The 17982-nt window shown below is 46.5% G+C and overlaps 1 protein-coding gene across 1 annotated transcript in view; it reads left to right on the top strand.

The window, feature by feature from the left end:
* Window positions 1-10273: 10273 nt before the first annotated feature.
* The window catches only part of CLIC4 (chloride intracellular channel 4), a 101656-nt gene continuing 93947 nt past the window's right edge, over window positions 10274-17982 (top strand). The window contains exon 1 of the mRNA XM_044286886.1: window positions 10274-10404. The gene's annotated coding sequence lies outside the window, so the exon portion shown is untranslated. The remainder of the gene's footprint in view (window positions 10405-17982) is intronic.

Raw genomic sequence — 17982 nt, 5'->3', positions numbered from 1 at the left:
GAACTTCTCGAACCCGAACATCCAGGTGTCCGCTCAACTCTACTGGTGATCTATTAATACTTATCTCTAAATTACTAAAAGGTCATAAACACTTATTTAAGGCTACTTTCACACTCGCATTTAGACTTTCTGTTTGTGAGATCCGTTCAGGGCTCTCACAAGTGGTCCAAAACGGATCAGTTTTGCCCTAATGCATTCTAAATGGAAAAGGATCCGCTCAGAAGGCATCAGTTTGCCTCCGATCAGTCTCCATTCCGCTCTGGAGGCGGACACCAAACCGCTGCCTGCAGCGTTTTGCTGTTTGCTTGACGAAACTGAGCCAAACGGATCCTGGCACACAATGTAAGTCAATAGGGACGGATCCGTTTTCTCTGACACAATCTGGCACAATAGAAAACTGATCCCTCTCCCATTGACTTTCAATGGAGTTCATGACGGATCCGTCTTGGCTATGTTACAGATAATACAAACAGATCCGTTTATGACGGATGCATGTGGTTGTATTATTGTAACAGATCAGTTTTTGCAGATCCATGACGGATCCGCCCAAAATGCGAGTATGAAAGTAGCCTAAGCCACATTTTTAGTAAGATAAGAATTGAGCTATAATGAGTGTTTATAAGGTCAGAGCTCAGGGATTAAAGTTGCAAGCACAGGGTATGTGACTTTTTTATGACAGAAAAGTGGAATGTAAAAAATAATAAATGCCCCCTTACTCTTAGGCCTGAAGATCCTGCTTTACCAACTGTGGATGCATTTATCCCAGTTTTGGGGGTTCTCTATGACCCTGATGCAGCTTTGTCAGCTGCAGCTCAAATTTGTGCTTTAAAACAGGCAATTGAAGAATATTCAGATTTCAAATGGCGGGTTAGTGTTAGTGGTTGGAATGACACTATCATCCATAGTCAGTATTATTTAGTCCTGTCTGACCAGGTAAAGATGCTATGGTTAAATTTCCTCATGCTATTCTAAATTTTTTAGCCATTAAAATTGACAGGCATTATAAAGGAAAGAACATCACAGAGACAGGCTACTTTGTGTAATCTAGTTGAACTTTATAATCCTAGGGTGAGTGAAGATGAGCCAATGCAACTGGGACCCCCTAAGGTTCCCTAAGGCAGAGAAGGAGAGAAGAAGACTGTTAGGTCTTTGATTGTATTCTGGTAATAAGGGGCACTTTGCCCAAAAATGTACCTTCAAATCAGGAAACCTCCAAACCTAGTAGATAATTGGGAGATTTTACTAGGCCTACTTAATTATTCTCTGGAAAATTGTGTTATTGCCCTTTAACATTAAATGGGATGGTATATCTTTGTCAATACAGACTTTTGTTGATTCTGTTGCTATTTTTATTTGGAAAAAATAATTAGGTATCAAACTTATGCCTCGGTGGCACCCCTTTATCTGGAGGATTGGTAAGATTCTGTATTCCTGGCCTTAAGTCATCAGTAGGAAATATCCACTGTTAGATCATAGCTTTTCTGTTAGGGCGGGTTCACACTAGCGTTAGGGACTCCGTTATAACAGGGTTATAATGGAATCCATAAGACGAAGGGCGGATCCGTTTTTGCTGCCCATAAACTTGCATTATTGCGAAATGCAAAACGGAAGCCTCTAAGAGGCATTCCGTTTTGCTCCGTCCTAATAGAAGTCTATGGGAAAACATAACGGATCCGTCTGGTTCCAGTTATGTAAGACGGAAAACAAAGTCCTGTTGTGGGCTTTTGAAGAATGGAGACATGTGTTGGAGGGGCCAAGCAGGGTCAGACTGGGAACTTAACATAGCCCTGGAAAAAGCTAAAAGCAGCCCCATGTTGTAGATGGATTGAAAGTGACTAAATGTGGGGCCAACACCACCAGGTGGGGTCAGCAATACCATAGTAGAGTACAATATACTGCCCCAGCAGAACCAAATATCAAAGTGCAGCACAAAATACTTTACAAACAGCACATAATATATTCCCAGAAGTTGCTCAGTGGTGGTCAGCGCCAGCTGCCATGTTTTGTTTTTCTTTTCCAATTAAGATATGGAGGAGGGGGATGAGAAGATGAGACACAGGCCAGAGTACTGATACAGCCCTACCTTCAATATGCTGACTGGACTTTCAGCACTACCAAACATATAGGACAATACAGCACTAAATACTTATGACATCACGTGAATTCTCCTCCAATGTAAACATTTTCTTTCCTAATCTTCTCTATTCGGCCCAGACCACCATGACAACTTCCTTCAGTCATGTCTCATCTCTGCTCCTCACTTTTCCATCATCCTCCCCACCTTGTCAACACAAATTCCCCATCCTGGTGTCCAGAGTGTTTAATTCTGCTGCAAAATTCAATACTGTGCCCCCAAATACTATACTAGAGAAAAACATTATGCCCCCATTAATTATAATGCCCCCTACAGTGCATCCAGCAATAATAAAGCACCCTATTATGCCTCCAGTAATAATAATGCCCCTATAGTACTCCCAGTATTAATAATGCCTCCATTATGCTATTATTCCTCTAGCTAAAATAATTTACATTATTGTGCCCCCTGTAATAATACCCCATAGCACTCTTAATAATACCCCAATAGTGCCCCAGTATTAAAAAAAATACCCTCATTATAGTGCTCCCAGTAATGCCCGTTATAGTATCCTGTATACTCTCAATGTCGCCAAGTGAAAAAAATATAATAATTATAATAATATTATAATCAACTGAGTCCCGTTCCATGCCGCCATCTACAGTGAATGCCACAGGCATCTTCTAGCAGTCACAATGATTTTATTGCTTGCTGTATAGGGGTAGCAGCAATAGTAGCAGCATGGCATGGAACAGACAAGACAGTAGAACAGATATGTGTGCGGCTGTCTAGAGGTAATAATAGTAGTAGTAATTACTGGGAAGGACTAATGGTAGTGACATTATGTGGAGTAGCAGCTGCGGCAGAATAGGATGGTAGGAAAGAAGACAGTATCAATGGCATGATCTGTTCCATCGGTTCAGCTGGAGGTATCTGAAAATCCTCATGGATCCATACCTCATTCATTTTGACAAATGTGATGTTTTGTACACTGGCGGAAGATAACTTTGTCCATTTGGGTCTGAAAATGCCACCTGCCATGCTGAACACTCACAGATGGCACTGGAGGCTGGACGAGTCTTAGTTGTCTACTAAGAACGTCTAGCTAAGACAATCAAATGTCAAGTTGGTGCCTACGTTTATCAGTCCTTATGATATTAGGACATTATTCCAGTCTCCTTTATGTTGGATGCATAAAACTTTTCCCCTTTAAACTTGTCTTTCCTTTTATAACTTCTGTAGACCCCCATTTATCCTTGACCATGATCAGCCTAACTATAGGGTTTAGAATATCCTTCATGGATGCTAGATAGTTCTATTAACTTGATTGGCAGGGTTATGGCCCAGAAAAAAGGCCTTAAGAGTAATCTAAGTCCATTGGCTTTGTTTGAGTGCATCCTGGGATTTGTGGCTCTGTTGTCTTATTGTTGTCTGTATTCTAGTTATGTTTGTTGTGGGTTCAGCTTTCTGTTTGCTGTTCAGATTTTGTTTTTCTACAGTCTACCCAGTGGCGTGGGGGGGGGATGGGGGGTCCGCCCTGAGTGCCGGCTCTCAGGGGGGTGCCAGAACAGAAGCAATGAGCGCTTCCATCAATACAGATACTTATATCTTATAAAGGGAATACTAGTGAGTGCTTCCATAATGGATGCGCTCACTAGTCTGCATGATGAGGCGGAGGGCAGGGCTGGACTGGCCTACCGGGATACCGGGAAAATTCCCATTAAGCCGGTAGCCCTGACTGCCGCACGGCCAGCCGCAGACGACAGCAAGCCCGCTGCCCATAATTTCAATTACATCAAGTGGAGTGCCGCGGGGGAAGGGGCTATCCGCCCCAGATGTCAGGCTGTCAGCTACAAGGGGGTGCTACCATGCATGCCGGTAAGGTATAGTATTCACTATAGAGCGAACTGTCAGAGAGTGAGAGCTGTGAGAGAAAGGACCTTACATGACATCATCACCATGTGACCAGTAACATAGCGATATTACTGGTCACATGGCTATGAGGTAATCAAAGGTCCTTTCTTTCTTCCAGGACTCAGTGTTGCTGCAGCCTGGAGGAGAAGGGTAGGTCACGTGGGTCAGCAGCGCTCTGCTATCACAGGCACTGGCCGACTGTCTGCAAAGTAAGAAGATTAGGGATGGCTGCTCAGCAGCATCTGTAGAGGGGAGAGAGGTGGATGTGACTACTGGGGAGGGTCTGAGGATTGTATGCTGGGAGAGGCTGTGTAGGATTATATACTTGGGGGCTGCTGTGTGGGATTATATACTGGGGGGCTGCTGCTGTATGAGATTATATACTGGGACCGGGGGGCTACTGTATGGGATTATATACTGGGGGGGGCTGCTGTGTGGGATTATATACTGGGGGGCTGCTGTATGAGATTATACTGGGCGGCTGCTGTATGAGATTATATACTGGGGGGGTTGCTGTATAAGATTATATACTGGGAGGGCTGCTGTATGAGATTATATACTAGGGGGCTGCTGTATACGATTATATACTGGGGGGCTGCTGTATAAGATTATATACTGGGGCTGCTGTATGAGATTATATACTGGGGGCTGCTATATGAGATTATATACTGGGGGTGCTGTATACTGTGTGGTGCTATACTGCTCTGCTGTATACTGTGGGGTGCTGTATATTGTGGGGTGCTGTATACTGGGTGCTATACTGCTCTACTGTATACTGTGGGGTGCTGTATATTGTGGGGTGCTGTATACTAGGTGCTATACTGCTCTACTGTATACTGTGGAGTGCTATACTGCTCTACTGTATACTGTGGGGTGCTATACTGTATGCTATAGGATGCTATACTGAATACTGTTGGGTGTTATACTATGTATTGCATACTGTGGTGTGCTGTATACTATAGGGTGCTATACTGCATACTGTGGGGTGTTATACTATGTATTGCATACTACTCTGGGGTGCTGTATACTATAAGGTGATATACTGCATACTGTGGGGTGCTATATACTATAGGGTGCTACACTGCATACTGGGGGGTGCTGGGGTACACTGTAACGCTAGGGTGAGCCAAGCCCCAGTCTCCTTCCTGAACTGCAGAGCGGTGCCCACTTCCAGCCCTGAGCACTGATCCTGAGCCTGCTGGAGTCTTCAGAACTGCAGGGCCGGCGCCACCAGTAAGGCGAATTAGGCAGTCGCCTAGGGCGCCATTTAGCAGGGGGCGCCCATTGCAGTGTAAAAATAAAATAAAAAAATAAGTTGGTTATATAAGTTTGGCCGGCCGGCGGCGCCCCTCATGCTGCGCCTCCTGAGCGGCTGAGCGCTTGCCGCTCTAAAGAATCTCCGGCCGCAGGCTCAGTGCTGCACAGCCTGCCTGCGCCTGCTGTCATTCTGTGTCTGCTCTGCTCGGTCCGCAGTACAGGAGCTTTTGTTTCCTGTACCCGGCCGGACTGACAGGAAGTGCTCACTTAGTGTGCACTTCCTTTCAGTCCGGCCGGGTACAGGAAACAAATGCTCCTGTACCGCGGACCGAACAGAGCTCGGCCACGCTACACTAGAGCTGACGGGGAAGGAGGGGGAGGGCTGCAATGAGAGTGACAAGGGGGGGCTGCAATGAGAGTGACAAGGGGGGGCTGAAATGAGAGTGACAAGGGGGGGGGCTGCAATGAGAGTGGCAAGGGGGGGCTGCAATGAGAGTGGCAAGGAAGGGGGGGCTGCAATGAGAGTGACAAGGAAGGGGGGCTGCAATGAGAGTGACAAGGAAGGGGGGGCTGCAATGAGAGTGACAAGGAAGGGGGGGGCTGCAATGAGAGTGACAAGGAAGGGGGGGCTGCAATGAGAGTGACAAGGAAGGGGGGGCTGGAATGAGAGTGACAAGGGAGGGGGGCTGGAATGAGAGTGACAAGGGAGGGGGGCTGGAATGAGAGTGACAAGGGAGGGGGGCTGGAATGAGAGTGACAAGGGAGGGGGGGCTGGAATGAGAGTGACAAGGGAGGGGGGGTAAAATGAGTGACAAGCGAGGGGGGCTGGAATGAGAGTGACAGGGGAGGGGGGGCTGGAATGAGAGTGACAAGGGAGGGGGGGGCTGGAATGAGAGTGACAAGGGAGGGGGGCTGGAATGAGAGTGACAAGGGAGGGGGGCTGGAATGAGAGTGACAAGGGAGGGGGGCTGGAATGAGAGTGACAAGGGAGGGGGGCTGGAATGAGAGTGACAAGGGAGGGGGGGTAAAATGAGTGACAAGCGAGGGGGGCTGGAATGAGAGTGACAGGGGAGGGGGGGCTGGAATGAGAGTGACAAGGGAGGGGGGGCTGGAATGAGAGTGACAGGGGAGGGGGGGCTGGAATGAGAGTGACAAGGGTGGGGGGGCTGGAATGAGAGTGACAAGGGAGGGGGGCTGGAATGAGAGTGACAAGGAAGGGGGGCTGGAATGAGAGTGACAAGGGAGGGGGGGTAAAATGAGAGTGACAAGGGAGGGGGGGTAAAATGAGTGACAAGGGAGGGGGGCTGGAATGAGAGTGACAAGGGAGGGGGGCTGGAATGAGAGTGACAAGGGAGGGGGGCTGGAATGAGAGTGACAAGGGAGGGGGGCTGGAATGAGAGTGACAAGGGAGGGGGGGCTGGAATGAGAGTGACAAGGGAGGGGGGGGTAAAATGAGTGACAAGCGAGGGGGGCTGGAATGAGAGTGACAGGGGAGGGGGGGCTGGAATGAGAGTGACAAGGGAGGGGGGCTGGAATGAGAGTGACAAGGGAGGGGGGCTGGAATGAGAGTGACAAGGGAGGGGGGCTGGAATGAGAGTGACAAGGGAGGGGGGCTGGAATGAGAGTGACAAGGGAGGGGGGCTGGAATGAGAGTGACAAGGGAGGGGGGGTAAAATGAGTGACAAGGGAGGGGGGCTGGAATGAGAGTGACAAGGGAGGGGGGCTGGAATGAGAGTGACAAGGGAGGGGGGCTGGAATGAGAGTGACAAGGGAGGGGGGCTGGAATGAGAGTGACAAGGGAGGGGGGGCTGGAATGAGAGTGACAAGGGAGGGGGGGGTAAAATGAGTGACAAGCGAGGGGGGCTGGAATGAGAGTGACAGGGGAGGGGGGGCTGGAATGAGAGTGACAAGGGAGGGGGGGCTGGAATGAGAGTGACAAGGGAGGGGGGCTGGAATGAGAGTGACAAGGGAGGGGGGCTGGAATGAGAGTGACAAGGGAGGGGGGCTGGAATGAGAGTGACAAGGGAGGGGGGCTGGAATGAGAGTGACAAGGGAGGGGGGCTGGAATGAGAGTGACAAGGGAGGGGGGGTAAAATGAGTGACAAGCGAGGGGGGCTGGAATGAGAGTGACAGGGGAGGGGGGGCTGGAATGAGAGTGACAAGGGAGGGGGGGCTGGAATGAGAGTGACAGGGGAGGGGGGGCTGGAATGAGAGTGACAAGGGTGGGGGGGCTGGAATGAGAGTGACAAGGGAGGGGGGCTGGAATGAGAGTGACAAGGAAGGGGGGGCTGGAATGAGAGTGACAAGGGAGGGGGGGTAAAATGAGAGTGACAAGGGAGGGGGGGTAAAATGAGTGACAAGGGAGGGGGGCTGGAATGAGAGTGACAAGGGAGGGGGGCTGGAATGAGAGTGACAAGGGAGGGGGGCTGGAATGAGAGTGACAAGGGAGGGGGGCTGGAATGAGAGTGACAAGGGAGGGGGGGCTGGAATGAGAGTGACAAGGGAGGGGGGGTAAAATGAGTGACAAGCGAGGGGGGCTGGAATGAGAGTGACAGGGGAGGGGGGGCTGGAATGAGAGTGACAAGGGAGGGGGGGCTGGAATGAGAGTGACAAGGGAGGGGGGCTGGAATGAGAGTGACAAGGGAGGGGGGCTGGAATGAGAGTGACAAGGGAGGGGGGCTGGAATGAGAGTGACAAGGGAGGGGGGGCTGGAATGAGAGTGACAAGGGAGGGGGGGTAAAATGAGTGACAAGCGAGGGGGGCTGGAATGAGAGTGACAGGGGAGGGGGGGCTGGAATGAGAGTGACAAGGGAGGGGGGGCTGGAATGAGAGTGACAGGGGAGGGGGGGCTGAAATGAGAGTGACAAGGGTGGGGGGGCTGGAATGAGAGTGACAAGGGTGGGGGGCTGGAATGAGAGTGACAAGGGAGGGGGGGGGGGAGAAGAGAGTGACAAGGGAGTCCCAAGAGCCAGACTGCAGCCAGAGACCAGATCATCTTATTGTCCTGGTGGTAAGTAGACAATGCAATATGTTTAATATGTAAATGTTTAGTTATTTATACTACATTGGAGACTAATTTACCTCACATTTAGGGTCCATTCACACATCCGTGTGTGTTTTGCGGATCCACAAAACACGGACAGCAGCAATGTGCGTTCCGCATTTTGCAGGCACTAAGAGAATATGCCTATTCTTGTCCGCTATTGCGGACAAGAATAGGACATGTTCAATTTTTTTCAGGATCGGAATTGCAGATCCCATAGAAATGTATGGGTCCGCAATTCCGTTCCGCAAAAAGAGACAGCTACAAGAAGCTGGATTAACCCTAAGGGAAACATAGCAGTTCTTTTAATTTAAAAGCTGAGAAAGGGGTGGAACATATGTGATGTCATGATATGGGCAGATCATCTGATAAGGGGGGGGGGGGGGGCGGCAATTTTTATCTTGCCTAGGGCGGCAAAAATCCTTGCACCGGCCCTGCAGAACTGTAAGTATTTACAGTCATTCACTGTAAGCTATATTATATATAAAGAAAAAATATGGGGGATTCAGCCCGCACAACCCCTAGCAGGTGCAGATTGCTATGGCCAAATACAGATACAAACGCAAAAACACAAAATGCAATCGCACACTGCAACCAGCACTCTGCCCTGCCTTTATGCTGGATGTTGCATAAGGCATTGGTGTACATTTTGGCTAAAGCGTAATAAGCCACTCACCACGTCAAGGTCGCCTTAATGAGTGGTCCCTAACACTAGTTCCTACCTTTTATGGGCCATGACAGCCACACAAAGTCCAGGGAGCGCAGGTACAGCATGCACGCCAATCACAATCTGCTTTTAACCCCGTCCAGTGCCATTACAGCTTTCATCGGATCCAGGGATGCAAGTACCAACATGCATGCTGAGCCCACTATATACTTCTCCTGGAGCCTAATGGCTACTGGTAGGTGCTGTATAAGCAGACTCAGTTTTATACTGACTTTAAATATTATATATTATATATAGTGGTGGAGGGCGTGATTGCCTGCTAGGGTGTGGGAAGGCGGGATCCAGGAGACCCAAGTAAATTCTCGCCCAGGGTCCAATCAATATTAAAGACGGCCCTGCCCAAGCTGACCGACTACAACCGCGCCGCCAGTCCGTTCCCCGCCTCCATCCCGCCGGCGGCAGTGCAATTTATTCACCGATACAATTTATTCACCAGTCTGTCCGCTCACCAGTGCAGGGTAAGGGTGACAGGGTCCTTTAAGTCTAGCGCAGGGGCTGCCTGGGTAGTGGACGTGCGTCACGTGACCCCCTCCCAGCGGGATTAATGCAGGGGAGCAAGCGCCAGCCTGTGTGACTCCGTCTGCAGCCTAAGTTCCTTTAGTTCCTGTCTGCCCTTAGTGCCCGCCCTGTTAATATATTGTATATAATTTAAAGTCCAGGAACAAAACTTGCAAAAGAACAATAGTTGTAGTGCTTTGTCCCTTTGCATACTTGTGGTTGTAGTGCGTTGTCCCTTTGCATACTGGGGGTTGTAGTGCTTTGTCTCTTTGCATATTAGAGTCTGTAGAGTCTTGTAATGACATCACTCATTTTACCATAATATGTTCGGTGAAACCAAAAAAAGTAATATTTGTGGATACTGTCATGTTTACAATTACAGTATCAAAAAATTTATGGAGAACAAGGTAGGGCTTCTAGAAAAGTAAGCTTCGTGGTACAATTTTTTTTTTTTTTATTATGACTTTTTTTTTTTTTACTTAAGCCCCTACCCTTTAAAATGTCTGTGCATGTACCTGCTCCTTGGCAGGTGTAGGCGTGTAGCTGACTGCCGCATGGCCGGCCGTACCGACAGCGAGGAGGCTCCTTGGCCGGTGTAGCTACTAGCTAGCTGATTGCCGGCCGTGCTGATCACAGAGAGCATGTCGGGGGCAGCACAGGACTGCACAGTGTTCTGTAGGATGTGACGTCACACGTCATCAGCGCTGCTGAGTGAGTGCCACATCCGACGGCACGTACCTTTAGTTCAGGCGGGAGCGGCTGCAGAGTACGGGTGCCATTCTGTTCAATGCTCACTGGCACTGCCTGCCATCCACGATTTCACGCTGCTGGTCCGGTCCGTCTAGTGCTTGAAGCGCTAGCAGAATCAGCACTCAGCCAACTAGGCACAAGGTTAGTACAGATCCCACTTCCCCAGGTACTTACAGGAGGACTATATATCTGAGTATAAATTAAATATGTACTAAGTTGGAATAACCTAGGCATCATCTGGATATCATTATAAATGTACAGCTAATAGCTGGTATAAATTATAAATCTTTAATGGACCATGCTGGTATAACCTGGGTACCTCCTGTATATAATGATATATGTACAGTTGGTATAACCTGGGCATCTCCTGTATATAATTATATATGTACAGCTGATATAAGTTATACATCTTCTTGCATACAGTGATACTGATATGGAGCATGCTGGTATAACCTGTGCATCTCCTGTATATAATTATATACAGTATGTAGAGCTGGTATAAGTTATACACTGTATACAACAAGATGTATAACTTACACCAGCTCTACATACAGTCCTGATCAAAAGTTTAAGACCACTTGAAAAATAGCAAAAAAATAATATTTAGCATGGCTGGATCATAACAAGGTTCCAAGTAGAGCTTCAACATGCAACAAGAAGAAATGCGAGTGAGACAGAACATTTTTTGAGTATTCAATTTAATGAAAACAACGAATAAACTGAAACTTTTTCAGCTAATCAAAAGTTTAGGACCACACCTCCAAAAAAAAATAACCCCCCCCCCCAAAAACAGAAATCCAACTTCCAAACATGAACTCAGTAATGAGTAGCTCCGCCATTATTGTTTTATCACTTCCAAAATTTGTTTTGGCATGCTTGATGCAAGCGTTTCCATGAGGTGAGTGGGAACATTTCTCCAAGTGGTGAAGACGGCCGCACGAAGGCCATCTACTGTCTGGAACTGTTGTCCATTTTTGTAAACTTCCCTTGCCATCCATCCCCAAAGGTTCTCAATTGGATTTAGATCAGGGGAACACGCAGGATGGGCCAAAAGAGTGATGTTATTCTCCTGGAAGAAGTCCCTTGTCCTGCGGGCATTGTGTACTGTAGTGTTGTCCTCAGGGGCGTAGCTATAGGGGGTGCAGAGGTAGCAGTCGCTACCCGGCACAGGAGCCTGAGGGGCCCAAAGACCCTTGTGCCACATAAGACACTGGCATTATAGAAAGTGCATGCTGGTCAATTTAAACCTCTGGCTGGAGAGAAGGGATCAAGAATTTGGCATGAGTGGGTGCCCTTTCAATGTTTGCCTCAGGCAGCAGGACGGCTACGTGCTCCCCTGCCCCTTTCCAACAAGCACTGAGGGAAGGGAGGCCCAAGCTAAACTCTTGCACTAGGGCCCATGAGCTTTTAGCTACGCCCCTGGTTGTCCTGTTGAAAAACCCAGTCGTTACCACACAGACGAGGGCCCTCCGTCATGAGGAATGCTCTCTGCAACATCTGGGCATAGCCAGCGGCTGTTTGACGCCCCTGCACTTCCTGAAGCTCCATTGTTCCACTGAAGGAAAAAAGCACCCCAGACCACTATGGCGCCCCTCCACTGTGGCGCGTAGAAAACATCTCAGGTGGGATCTGCTTGTCATGCCAGTAACGTTGGAAACCATCAGGACCATCAAGGTAAAAAAAAAATCTCATTAGAGAATAAAACTTTCTTCCACTTTTGAATATCCCATGTTTGGTGCTCTCTTGCAAAGTCCAAACGAGCAGTTCTCTGAAGACGTTTTTTGTTTTTGAAGCCCTTTAGTCTCAGATGCGGTCTGATGGTTATGGGGCTGCAGTCAGCACCAGTAAGAGCCTTAATTTGGGTCGAGGATCATCCAGTGTCTTGACAGACAGCCAATTGGATCCTCCGGCTCAGTGCTGATGACATTTTTTTGGGTCTTCCACTTGACTTTTTTGTTCCATAACCCTCAGGATCATTTAAGAAATTCCAAATGACTGTCTTAATGCGTCCCACCTCAGCAGCAATGACGCGCTGTGAGAGACCCTGCTTATGCTGTTCAACAACCCGACCACGTTCAAAAAGGGAGAGTTTTTTGCCTTTGCCATCATAACGTGTGACTACCTGACAGAAAATGACAATGAATCCACATCTTTGCACAGATTTGGCCTTTTAAAGGCATGTGGTCCTAAAATTTGGATCAGCTGAAACCCAGCCTGTTTAATCGTTATTTTCAATTAATTGAATGCTCAAAAAATGTTTTGTCTCACTCTAATTTCTTCTTGTTGCATATTGAAGCTCTACTTGGAGCCTTGTTAAGATCCAACAATATAAAATATGACTTTTTTGCCATTTTTATAGTGTTCTTAAACTTTTGATAAGGACTGTATATAATTATATACAGGAGATATACCTAGGTTATACCAGCATGGTCCATATCACTATATACAAGAAGATGTATAACTTATTCCAACTGTACATACATAATTATATACAGGAGATGCCCAGGTTATACCAGCATGGTCCATATCACTATATACAAGAAGCTGCATAACTTATACCAGCTGTACATATATAATTATATACAGGGGATACCCAGGTTATACCAGCATGGTCCATTGAAGATTTATAACTTATACATCTACTTGTATACAGTGATATGGACAATGCTGGTATAACCTGGGTATCTCCTTTCTATAATTCTATATGTACAGCTGATATAACTTATACATCTTCTTGTATAAAGTGATATGGAGGTGCTTCAGCAGCTACAACTACCCCCTCGGGCCTGGCGCAAGCAGGGCGCTGGTTGAAGAGACTGTTACAGTGCCAATCCGTGTGGACGGTGTGGTGCATTATTGTTTAGTATAACATTTTGCACTTGGTGCCCAGCTCCTCCCATGATCCTTTCAGCGCCACCTGGATGTAATGAAATCCGCCTCCGGCTCTCCTCAGTGCCCCCTCCTCCTTTTCAAAGATCCCGCGCGTGCGCACAGGCCTGTGCCTGATGCGCCCGTGCAGACTTTTAGATTCTGCCTCGTTGAGCGACTTTTAGATTCGCTCAACGAACCAGAATCTAAAAGTCCGCACGGGCGCATCAGGCACAGGCCTGTGCGCACGCGCGGGATCTTTGAAAAGGAGGAGGGGGCACTGAGGAGAGCCGGAGGCGGATTTCTTTTACATTCAGGCGGCGCTGAAAGGATCAGGGGAGGAGCTGGGCACCAACGGCGGCGGCGGAGAGCGGCAGATTCAGACCTTCAGAAACGCCAGAAGATTATCCAGAAGATTGACAGGTTAGATAAAAGCGATTTTTATCAAAACTAGACGGCGGATTTATCTTATAACAACAGCTTTGTAATGACAAGGGCACCATGGAGAGAACAATAGTTTTAAAAGGGGGGGTTAGAAACTGGTGACAGAGTCCCTTTAAGTTTTTTTTTTTTTTGCACTATTCATCAACTACTGGTTTTGTGTGTGTTGAGTAACTAATATAAAGTAAGAGTTTGAAACTGTGTCTTCCATTCTTTAAAGTAAAGTTCTTTGATTATTCTTAGTTCTGACCCAATTGGATGGGATAATGGTCTATTGTAGTGTTTCCCTACCAGGATGCCTCCAGCTGTTGCAAAATTACATCTCCCAGCATGCCCTGACAGCCAAACGCTGTCTGGGCATGCTGAGAGTTGTAGTTTTGCAACAGCTGGAGGCATCCTGTTTGGGAAAAGCTGGTCTACTGTGATAATATGAACAATGGGGGTTCCACAAAAGAGCTATTGTGGGGCAAAGTTCATATTCGTGTTTACACACGTGTTTAAAAATGAATGCTTTCCCCTTTTATAAACAAGTAAATAATGACGCAATGCTGTGGGGCTGGTATGCAACTTTTTCCAGGGCTGGTTTTTATCCCCAGTCTGGCCCTGACAGAGAAAAGTGCTGTGAGCTCTGTACAGAATTTACCCATCCTCCTGCTCGCTCTTCTCAGGGCCCGAGCTGCTGTGTCCTGGCTGCCTGCAGCGTCAGGATGTACAGAGCGCACTCTGACCTGACGCTGCAGGAGGTCAGGTGACTGTAGTGGGCCCTGAGAAGAGGTCTAATAAGGGTCTGATTGGGAATCTGGGGGTCTGACTGGGCAGTCTAGAGGTCTAATGGTGTTCTGATTAGGGCTCTGGAGGTCTGACTGGGGGGGGGTCTAGAGGTCTAATGGAGGTCTGATTACGGGTCTGGAGGTCTGACTGGGGGGTCTGGAGGTCTAATGGGGTCTGATTGGGAGTCTGGAGGTCTAATGGGGGTCTGGAGGTCTAGTGGGAGTCTGGAGGTCTAATGGAGGTCTGATATGGGGGTCTGGTCTGAGGTCTGATATGTGGGTTTCAAAATCTAATGGGGGTCTTATATGGGGGTCTAATCTGAGGTATAGAACTGGGGTCTAATATGGGGTCTGACATAGAGGACTAAAGGGGGTTTGGTCTGAGATTGGGGGATCTAATTTAGGGTTTTATATGGGGGTCTTATCTGAAAGGAAGATGTTTTTTTTATTACTAGCCCACAATATAAAGGGGTGTTTTTGTACTGATGCACTGTATGGTACCAGTATTTTCAGGGGGACTGTTTCTGTAGGAAAGTATTGGGGAGCACAGTGGGCACAGTACTGGGGGTGGCAGGATGGGGTGTTGAGAAGGTGAGGAGGAGGATGGAAAAGTAGAAAAGTAATATGTCTGTTTGTTAAACTATGCGGAGACGAGGCGCGGCTGAAAGAAGTCACCAAAAGAGAGAATATCTACATCAGAGAAGTCACTGGATGTAAGAGGTATGTGGCGCTGTATGACCCTGTATGTTCTGTAGCGCTGTATGTAATGTTTTCCAAGTATGTCTTTAACCCCTTAAGGACGTAGGGCGTGCCGGTACGCCCTATTTCCCGAGTCCTTAAGGACTCAGGGCGTACTGGTACGTCCTAACTTTAAATCGAGATTCCGGCGCCGCGGGGGTTAATCGCAACGGGATGCCGGCTGAAATCATTCAGCCGGCATCCTGTCACAACGCCAGGGGGGGTCCTGTGACCCCCCCCCACCCCGTATCGGCTATCGCAGCAAACCACAGGTCAATTCAGACCTGCGGTTTGCTGTGCTTTCTGCAGTTTCTGATCCCCATGGTCAGAGATAGAGCCCTCCGACAGCCCCATCCTTACCCTTCCCCGTCTGCGAAGTTGTGGCAGACGGGTAAGGTTCCCATGGCAACAGGATGCCTTCTCAGGCATCCTGCTATCCATGGTGCTGAACAGATCTGTGCTAAAGGCAAGTGTAAAGTAAAATACAGTACAGTACCCTATATAGAGTACTGTACTGTATTATACAGACATCAGACCCACTGGATCTTCAAGAACCAAGTCGGTCTGGGTCCAAAAAAATAAAAAAAAGTGAAAAAAGGTAAGATTAAAAAAAACACATTTATCACTGAATAAAAATTAAAAAAATTAAATACACTACAAATATTAGGCATGTGATACGCCAAAATAGTACCAATCAAACCGTCATCTCATCCCGCAAAAATCATACCCTACCCAAGATAATCGCCGAAAAACTGAAAAAACTATGGCTCTTAGATTATGGAAACACTAAAACATGATTTTTTTTTGTTTCAAAAATGAAATCATTGTGTAAAACGTACATAAATAAAAATAAAGTATACAAATTAGGTATCGCCGCGTACGTATCGACCGGCTCTATAAAAATATCACATGACCTAACCCCTCAGGTGACCACCGTAAAAAAATAAAAACGGTGTAAAAAAGCAATTTTTATGCCAAAATAGTACCAATCAAACCGTCATCTCATCCCGCAAAAAATGAGACCCTACTTAAGATAATCACCCAAAAACTGAAAAAACTATGGCTCTTAGACTATGGAAACACTAAAACATTTTTTTTTTGTTTTAAAAATGAAGTCATTGTATAAAACTTACCTAAATAAAAAAAGTTGCATACATATTAGGTATCACCGCGTCCGTGACAACCTGCTCTATAAAATTACCACATGATCTAAACTATCAGATGAATGTTGTAAATAACAAAAAAACGTGCCAAAAAAGCTATTTCTTGTTACCTTGCCGCACAAAAAGTGTAATATAGAGCAACCAAAAATCATATGTACCCTAAACTAGTACCAACAAAACTGCCACCATATCCCGTAGTTTCTAAAATGGGGTCACTTTTTAGGAGTTTCTACTCTAGGGGTGCATCAGACAGGGGGGGCTTCAAATGGGACATGGTGTAAAAAAAAACAGTCCAGCAAAATCTGCCTTCAAAAAAACGTACAGCATTCCTTTCCTTCTGCGCCCTGCCGTGTGCCCGTACCCTTGCTTTGTAACTGGAAAAAAAATATTAAAATGGAAAATCTGCCAAAAAAGTGAAATTTTGAAATTGTATCTCTATTTTCCATTAAATCTTGTGCAACACCTAAAGGGTTAACAAAGTTTGTCAAATCAGTTTTGAATACCTTGAGGGGTGTAGTTTCTTAGATGGGGCAACTTTTTTGGAGTTTCTACTCTAGGGGTGCATCAGGGGGGCTTCAAATGGGACACGGTGTCAAAAAAACAGTCCAGCAAAATCTTGCTTACAAAAACCATACGGCGCACCTTTCCCTCTACGCCCTACTGTGTGCCCGTACAGTAGTTTACGGCCACATATGTGGTGTTTCTGTAAACGGCAGAGTCAGGGCAATAAAGATACAGTCTTCTTTGGCTGTTAACCCTTACTTTGTTAGTGGAAAAAATGGGTTAAAATGGAAAATTAGGCAAAAAAATGAAATTCTCAAATTTCATCCCCATTTGCCAATAACTCTTGTGCAACACCTAAAGGGTTAACGAAGTTTGTAAAATCAGTTTTGAATACCTTGAGGGGTGTAGTTTATAGAATGGGGTCATTTTTGGGCGGTTTTTATGTAAGCCTCGCAAAGTGACTTCAGACCTGTAGTGGTCCCTAAAAATTGGGTTTTTGTAAATTTCTGAAAAATTTCTAGATTTGCTTCTAAACTTCTAAGCCTTGTAACATCCACAAAAAATAAAATATCATTCCCAAAATAATTTAAACATGAAGTAGACATATGGGGAATGTAAAGTCATCACAATGTTTGGGGGTATTACTATGTGTTACAGAAGTAGAGAAACTGAAACTTTGAAATTTGCTAATTTTTTCAAATTTTTGGTAAATTGGGTATTGTTTTATGCAAAAACATTATTTTTTTTACTTCATTTTACCAGTGTCATGAAGTACAATATGTGACGAAAAAACAATCTCAGAATGGCCTGGATAAGTCAAAGTGTTTTAAAGTTATGAACACTTAAAGTGACACTGGTCAGATTTGCAAAAAATGGCCAAGTCCTTAAGGTGAAATGGGGCTGAGTCCTTAAGGGGTTAAAGGGGTTGTCCACTTTTTTTTTTGTATGAGCGCTGCCTTCTCTGCTCTGTTTATCTGCTTATCACTGCAAATGCTACAGGTGAACAGAACAGAGAAAGCAGCTCTCATATGAGTGCTGCCCTATCTTCAAACGGCTGGGGGCACAGAGGGCATTACTTCGATGAAGGGGGCACAGTGGGCATTATTAATATAAAGGGGGCACAATGGGGTTTATTACTATGAAGTGGACACGATGGGGATTATTACTATGAAGGGGACACAATGGGGATTATTACTGTGAAGGGGGCACAATGGGGATTATTACTGTGAAGGGGG

The sequence above is a fragment of the Bufo gargarizans genome, chromosome 3 (assembly GCF_014858855.1).
Source record: "Bufo gargarizans isolate SCDJY-AF-19 chromosome 3, ASM1485885v1, whole genome shotgun sequence".
Classification (NCBI taxonomy): domain Eukaryota; kingdom Metazoa; phylum Chordata; class Amphibia; order Anura; family Bufonidae; genus Bufo; species Bufo gargarizans.
Note: the sequence above shows the minus strand (reverse complement) of the source record. Positions and strands in the feature narration are given on the sequence as shown.